This window comes from Leucopleurus acutus (assembly GCF_964270905.1).
Source record: "Leucopleurus acutus genome assembly, chromosome: 3".
Lineage (NCBI taxonomy): Eukaryota > Metazoa > Chordata > Mammalia > Artiodactyla > Delphinidae > Leucopleurus > Leucopleurus acutus.
Genome location: NC_139145.1, coordinates 71,209,406 through 71,217,937, shown reverse-complemented (window position 1 = coordinate 71,217,937; position 8,532 = coordinate 71,209,406). Strand labels below are relative to the sequence as shown.

Here is an 8,532-nt window from a genome sequence, read left to right as displayed (position 1 = left end):
AGTACGACTACAAAATGGCCACAACGTCTATTGGTGAACTTATGTTTCCTGCATCCCAGCTGTCAAAAAAATATTTTCACCAACCATACTAAAAGTACTGATTTATCTTTCTATTTTCCCTATAAAAAGTGTTATAACATCATCCTTATGAGGAGATGATCAAATACTATTCAACCAATTAGTGTAGAAAACAGTTACAATAGAGGTGTGTCAGGTAATTAAGGAGTAAAACATATTTTGTTATTTTCCTGGACTTTGTGGTGTTTTCGGGTTTTGTGAGCTTTAAAAAATTTGTAATTTGTTATGCTCATCTCAGTCTAGATAAATATTGACATTCTTACCTAATTTTGTATGTGTACTGTTGTATTCCTTTTCTCAAAAAGGGTGCCCCAGTTGTATGTGTTTTGGGCTCCACAAAACCTGGATCTGCTGCTGTGGAGGTCCCACAGACCCCAGTGCCGGGCTCAGGAGGTCTCAGTTTCTTTACCTCCCTCCCACTAGATGTCCTGGCTTTCTTGTGACCTGGTGCCTTGTGTAGGGAATGTCTGAGCGGGGCATTTGGGGCCAGACTGAACAGAGCATTTGGCACCCATGGGTGCTTGGTCATGAGGTGCTGGGTGCCCACAAAGTGTACTTCTCTTTAGCCAACCACCAGGAGGACCAAGAGAGGAGGGCAGGTAAGGGAGGTTCATGTCTAACTGAAGGCTGGGCAGTTGTGGTAATGACTTGGCTCCCACTAGCTTCTGTGAACTCATAGTTATCTTTAAATTCTTGGGCAACTTCCTCAGGAGAGGTTCACAGACTCCTTCAACAACCCCTTCCTACACGGCCCCTACCCAATATCCCTGATTTCTTTTTAGTCTGGAGGAAATCCCCCCTCTTTCCTTGAGTTTCTATCAGAGGTACTCCCTCATTATGAACATCTTTTCCCTTGTTCTTTAAAAATGGACTTTTGGTCCCCTCGAAAATAGACCCTGGAATCACTAGAAGCCCCAAATCGAATTCTCCTATCCTGGGGTGGCAGGTGGGGCTATTATTCTTCAAGTCCTCCCAGGAGGATAAGAGAAAATGTATGTATTCTATCTCTTTAAAGCAGCAAAGCAAGGGAAGAAATACCACATGGTTAAGTTGCCTTATTAAAAGAACCTCACTATTCATATCCTGGCACATACGTGATAAAGATTTATAGAATTTCAAAGTTGTAAGTGAGCCTACAGATCCTCTCATCAACCCCTATGATTTTTTTATTAATTTTTATTTATTTATTTATTATTTATGGCTGTGTTGGGTCTTCGTTTCTGTGCGAGGGCTTTCTCTAGTTGTGGCAAGCAGGGGCCACTCTTCATCGCGGCGCGTGGGCCTCTCACTATCGCGGCCTCTCTTGTTGCGGAGCACAGGCTCCAGACGCGCAGGCTCAGTGGTTGTGGCTCACGGGCCCAGTTGCTCCGCAGCATGTGGGATCTTCCCAGACCAGGGCTCGAACCCGTGTCCCCTGCATTAGCAGGCAGATTCTCAACCACTGCGCCACCAGGGAAGCCTAACCCCTATGATTTTACAGATGAAGCATGTACAATCCCTAGAGGGTAAATGATGCAGCCAAGGACGAGGCTCTGTGAGCCGCAGAGCCAGCCCCACTCCAGGCCGCTTTGTCTCCAGTCCTGTGTTTTCCCTCTGTCACATTCACATTAGATATGGTGAGGAAGTTTTAGATAGAGTTGTTGAATGCCATGTTAATACTATTCTATGAAAATGGATTTAAAAGTTTTTGCTGGAGGTTGAAAAGAAAAAAGTTCTCATTTATTTGAGTTGGCTTGACTGTGACCTGCCTGAAGGCTTCAGAAAAGGCTAGGTGAATTTTCAGGATCATTGTACCTTTACTAGTGTATGGTATTCACTCATCCATCCTCTTTAGCAGGAATTTCTTGATGCATCTTCTATAAACAGAGCACCATCTTGTGCACACAGAATAAAACAGTTATGGGATAAAAAATGGAATGCAAAACATGGTCCAAGCCCTCTGGGAGCTTAATATCCAGTTGAGGAGCAAACACTGTGCCCACCTTCCTCCAATATACAAACGCATTTAGTATTAGTACATGGCACTTATCAAAATTATGATACAGAGAATTGAGCACCACGGCATCTGTGTGAGCATAAATGTTTGCTGGACCAAATTCTTCTCCTTAAATTAAGATGAGTGTCAAGATTGTCTTACAGTTATTTAAGAATCATAAGCCATTATTTTGAGTGTTTTCCAAGGTAGGACATGCTTCCTTTCACAACCTTGTTGAGGCTTGGGTGCATAAGTATGCAGGTGTCCTATGTGGTAATGCATCTCCTTGATAGGGTAGGCCCTACAAACAGGGAAGCTAACACAGGAGATGGCTAGGAGGAGGCCAGTGCTCCAGCTTGGGTCAGAGGAAAGAATCAGGTAAATGTCTTGAAATTAGGTACATTCTTTTGTCTAGGATTTTATCCACTATTTGGGGAGGGAAGTGGCATGTAAAATTATGGTATTTTTGTCTGCAATCCTCAAAGCAACAAAGCAAACAATATTTTTTTTGAAACATACATTGATTTTCCCCCTCCTTGCCCTTGCCCCCTTTCAAGCCTCTAGGCAGTTCTGGGCTTCCTACTAGAAGATTCTTCTAGGCTGGGGATATATGTGGGGAGAGATAGAGGGAAGTTGATGTGAGAAGAGTTTGGTGAATTCCAGAAGGAGGGTCTCTGCATCTTCTTCCTGAGCAGAGTCCCAAGGAGACGGTAAAAAAGGAGGAATCTGAGGCAAAAAGGGCCCTGTAACTGTAAGAGTCCTGAGGAGTTTGAAAGGCCACAGAGAGGTAGTGTCTGCACAGAGTCCAGGTCTACAGGGTATGGACAGCTCTGTAGATTTCTGTAGGTTTCCATGGCCGAACCCAGCAGAGAATCACAGAATAGTAACAATGTCCACATTTGTGGCATGGAAGTAAGAGACAGAGTCGGGGATGTCCCAGCTATGCATGCATGGACTGCAACCAAGGACCAGATGCTTCCATTGCCAAAACTTGGCTTGACATTGACCTCTTGGAATTCAGACACAACCCCAGGGTGAGGGTCAGGGTCTCCAACTAACAAGAGAACTTCCTGCTGTCTAGGACGGGCAGGGGGAATCAGGCCTCCTAAATAGAAATTAAGTTTTACTATAGAAGAAAGGTTTATTTCTGGCACCCCTGAACTTACTCACTGAGATTCATACCCACTATACCAATTTATTTTTCTCTGTAAAATATGTCTTAAACAATTACTCTTGTCTTTGTTTGAACTGTTGAAGTTTCACAGGCAGGATTCAGATAAAAATTCGCACAATATTCCTAAAACTCCTTGACTCCTTGTGGTTTCTAACCAATTTTCTGGTAACTGTGCAGAGCTTAGAAACTTCAGTCTAAAAATTTGACATGAGGGCTTCGCTGGTGGCGCAGTGGTTGAGAGTCGGCCTGCCGATGCAGGGGACACGGGTTCGTGCCCCGGTCCGGGAGGATCCCACATGCCGTGGAGCGGCTGGGCCCGTGAGCCATGGCCGCTGAGCCTGCGCGTCTGGAGCCTGTGCTCCGCAACGGGAGAGGCCACAGCAGTGAGAGGCCCGTGTACCGCAAAAAAAAAAAAAAAAAAAAAAAAAAAATTTGACATGACATTGGGCAGAAATAAAGCCTTTAGCAAAACCCAGCAGAGGCATCCTTCAAATGACTGGACTCTCTGCTGGGAGCATTTCTGGAAAGGTTGCTATGGGCCTATATATGTTGAGACTCTCCTGGATTTAAAAAAATGTGAAACTGGAACTTATCAATGCAGTGTTAGCTAAATTCTTATGCACTGAAAACAGTACCACCTCAGCAGAAGGCAGAAAATGAAGGAATAGAATATGCCCTAAGCCAAAGCACACCAGCTGCCTATTTGTTGGGGGCAGGGATGGTGAATGGGGAGTGAGTGAGTGATCAGAGGCCAATTCCTATAAAACCACCTAAAATTCTATGGCCAGGAGGCTTCTGGATGGCTGGCTTTAGATGAGAAGCGAGGACAATGGGGCTACTTCTCGAGTGTAGATCAAATGTTTTAGATGGCAACAGCACTTAAGTGATAGAGAGGTGGAAAGAAAGAAAAGATCAGGGATTCTACCCAGATTAAGTTTTGCACAGTGACTAGGGATCTTTTTTTTTTTTTTTTTTTTTTTGTGGTACACGGGCCTCTTACTGTTGTGGCCTCTTCCCGTTGTGGAGCACAGGCTCCGGACGCGCAGGCTTAGCGGCCATGGCTCACGGGCCCAGCCGCACCGCAGCATGTGGGATCTTCCTGGACCGGGGCGGGAACCCGTGTCCCCTGCATCGGCAGGCGGACTCTCACCCACTGCGCCACCAGGGAAGCCCGGGATCTTCTTTTTTAATTGAAGAGAAATTCACATAACATAAAATTAACCATTTTAAAGTACACAATTCAGTGGCATTTAGTACATTCACAGTGTCGTGGGACCATTACCTATATCAAATTCCAAAATATTTTCATCACCCCAAAAGAAAACCCAGTGCCCATTAAGTGCTCAGTCTCCATTCCCCTCTCAAGCTAATGCCTAATGACCACCAATCTGATTTCTGAAACTGTGGATGTATTTTTCAGGATATTCATATAAATGGAATCATATAATATGTGACCTTTTGTGTCTGGCTTGTTTTATTTAGTACATTTGACTCTTGAGCAGCATGGGTTGAACTGGCCCGGTCCACTTATGCACGTATTTTTTTCCGTAAGTATGTACTATACAACCTGAAGTTGGTTGAATCCCCATATGTGGAAACGTGGATACAGAGGACTGACTTTAAAGTTATACATGGAGTTTTGACTCCGTGAGGGTCAACTGTGTAATGTTTTTGAGGTTCATCCATGTTGTAGCATTAGAGTAGTTACCATTTGATATGCTACTTCTGATGGACCACAGAAAAAGTAAAATTTAATTGTGTGTCTATCACCACTTTGGAAAAGGAGGCTTAAGGTCCAGTTCATTTCCCCAAATAGGCCTCTTCCTCTTCTGGATTCTTTATCCTCATGTGAAATGGACATTGGTTGTTTTGCTCACCCAGTCTCTGAGCCCCAAGGAGCAGCTCTTGATTGTGTGTAGGGCACAGTCTTTCCCCCACATAGCCTTTGGAGTTCACGTAATGCTGATCCAATCTCCTCACTTTGGAGTAGCCACTGACCTCAGGCTGTCTAATAAGGACTTTCATCCTATTGGCCACAGTTCACGATGGTCAAGTATTCCAGTTTTGGGGATCCCACTGGGAACTACAGAAATGTGTTTCCTTTCTGTCGGACTTGAAGCTGAGTCAGCCTGCCAAGTGTCTCCATGTAAAGAGCCAAGCCAACACAAAAGAAAGCAGAGGGAAAAGAAGGTGTGAGAGAGCTGAATCCTGGGAACATTGCTGAGCCACTTTGTCCAGTCATGTTTAATTAGTTACAAGACTTTTTGTCTTTTCTTATAGCAGTTTGAGTTGGACCTGTCACTGCAAGGCATGGGCCTGACCACACTCACCTAGGGCTGGAGCAGTGTGCATCAAGACATTCTATCCCCATGCCCATTCTATCCCCATCCCCATGTGTTCTTTGAAGTGAGGACTCCAATACTCTATCTTCTTGGCTTGTGTGGATAGTGCTTTACTCTGTCACAGCAGTACTGGAAAAGTAAAGTACTATTTAGTGTTTTGCTATTTACCCACCTACCTATTTATATCTCTCTCTTTACTCATAAGTATTTTTACTATAAGCTCATATGAAAGAAGAAATATGAACTTTTCCTCTTTGGTTTCACGACATTAGATCCTTGATAGGGATACTCTTTTTCATTCAATACGTTGAAGGATAAAATTTCATTCAACAGCATAGAAAAAAATGTGGGCATTTTACCAATAAAAAATCTCGAGGAATGACATTTTATATCATCAAATCTTTCTGATTCAAGTTGTCATAGCACTGTAAACAGAAAAAAAAAATAGCTTTCAAAAATTAGAGTGGCTTTTTTCCTCAGTCTTTTTAGATTCTCATGTTTCACAGTAATAAAGATGGAAACTGCATATTCCCTAAAAACATTCTCCTCTCCAACACAACTCAAGGTTTTAAGGTAAGCTCCCAACTAAAATTTGGTAAAAAATAACCAGGAGAGAAGTTTCCTTCCATTTTTCTCTTTTGCTTTAATTGAAAAAAAAGAAGATAAATTATAGAGGAATAGTCCCAAGGGCATATTCATTTCGTCAAGGATCTCTCTTTTCATTGCAGAGATTCACTTCACCTTTAGGCCTTTTGTGAAGAGCACCAGAAATGAAACAGCTTCTTCAAAAATTACCTTGGCATGCAGAGGTTAATGAATTGATTTCTTTAAAGATTCAGATTTTTACATTAAAAAAACTCTAAATAATCTGGTTGAATATTGTAATAGGTTGAATTGTGTCCCCCAGAAAGATATGTTAAGTCCTAACCCCTAATATCTCAGAACGTGAGGGTATTTGGAAATAGGGTCGTTGCAGAGGTAATTAGTTAAGATAAAGTCATGACTGGTGTCCTTATAAGAAGATGGTCTTGGGACTTCCCTGGTGGTGCAGTGGTTAAGAATCCGCCTGCCAATGCAGGGGACACAGGTTCGATCCCTGGTCCAGGAAGATCCCACATGCCACAGGGCAACTAAGTCCGTGCACCACAACTACTGAGCCTGCGCTCTAGAGCCTGAGAGCCACAACTACTGCGCCCATGGGCCACAACTACTGAAACCTCCATGCCTAGAGCCCATGCTCCGCCACTGCAATGACAAGCCCGCGCATCGCAACGAAGACCCAACACAGCCAGAAAATAAATTTAAAAAAGATGGTCTTGTGAAAGCAGTGGCAAGTAGTGAGAACACCATGTGACAATGAAGATTGGAGTTATGTGGCTGCAAGCCAAGGAACACCAAAGATTGGTAGCAAACCACCAGAAGCTAGGGAGAGGCGAGGAGGGATTCCCCTACAGGTTTCAGGGGGAACAGGGCCCTGCCTGACACCTTAATTTCAGACTTCTGACCTCCAGAACCGTGTACAATAAATTTCGGTTGTTCTAAGCCACCTAGTTTGTGGTACGATGCTATGACAGTGCTAGAAAACTAATACATAATTATTTTTATATAATAATAGTACTATTTTACAATGATAGAAAAGAAAGAATACTGTAAATAAAACTCCTACCTCTATCAATTTCAAAAAACCTTGAGCTCTTTGCCACATCTACTGTGAGAATGAAGACCATCCTAAGCAATTGGACTGTTGATATCCCAGAAAATGTCAACATCACTCTGAAGGGATGCACAGTTATTGTGAAGGGTCCCAGAGGAACCCTGGGGAGGAACTTTAATTACATCAATGTAGACCCAGTCTCCTTGGAAAGAAAAAGAGAGGCTCTGGGTTGATAAATGGTGTCTTAGTCAGTTCAGGCTACTCTAACAGAATCCCATAAATTGAGTGGCTTATAAACAACAGAAATTTATTTCCCACAGTTCTGGAGGCTGGAAAGTCCAAGATCAAGGTCCTGGCAGATTCAGTTTCTGGTGAGGACCTACTTCTGGTTCATAGATATAAAGTCACTAATTCCCTTCATGAGGACTCCACCTCTCAAAGGCCCCACCTCCAAATACTACCACACTGAGAATTAGGTTTCAACATATGAATTTGAGAGGAACACAAATATTCAGTCTATAGCAGTGTGGAAATAGAAAGGAACTGGCTACATTTCAAACTATCTGTAGTTCATATACAGAACATGATCAAGAGCAAGATACTGGGCTTCCATCACAAGATGAGGTATGTATATTCTCACTTACTCATCAATGTTGTTATTCAGTAAAATGGGCCTCTTACTGAAATAGAATTTGTTGGGTGAAAAATACATTCATAGGATTTGGATGAGGCCAAGGCATTGCTTGTTCAGTATTTCAGGCCCAGAAAGATGAGTTAAATCTTGAAGGAAATGATGACTTCATATCAAATTTAGCTGCTTTGATTCACTCACAACAGTTAAAAGCAAGGATAACAGAAACATTTTGGATGGTACATGTTTCTGAAAAAGGAACAGTTCATCAGGCTGATAAGATCTAAGAGTTGTCCAGCTATGGAAACCACAGGATGCTGGATGATTCCTAAGACCTATTTGTGAAACTTTAAAGATGCGATAAGAGCCCTCTATTGATTTGGGGCTTTTTTCAGAGAGAGAGAGAGAGAGAGAGAGAGAGAGAGAGAAGAGAGCGCTCGCTAGGTCACTTGGTAGTATTATGATCTACGATCCACGATCCTTAAAAAAAAAAAATCTAGCGATTTCATGTTATAATGTAGAAGACTATAATTATGACAGAGCTCAAAATTCCCCCAAGGGCATGATGGGAAACAGGTGGTGTCCTGCACAACTGCTGTTTCCTTACGCTGGACCCAGCTCCTTAAACCCAGAGGTTCTCAAACTCTTGTGTGAGAACCCTCTTAGTGATCTCTGCAT

At 42.8% G+C, this 8,532-nt stretch overlaps 1 pseudogene across 1 annotated transcript; it reads left to right on the top strand.

Annotated features, from left to right (window-relative positions):
- The first annotated feature begins 7,285 nt into the window (after positions 1–7,285).
- Positions 7,286–8,141, top strand: LOC309958921 (large ribosomal subunit protein uL6-like; annotated as a pseudogene). The gene is made up of 2 exons: positions 7,286–7,474; positions 7,760–8,141. The product of its transcript is annotated as a large ribosomal subunit protein uL6-like (transcript).
- The last annotated feature ends 391 nt before the right edge of the window (positions 8,142–8,532 follow it).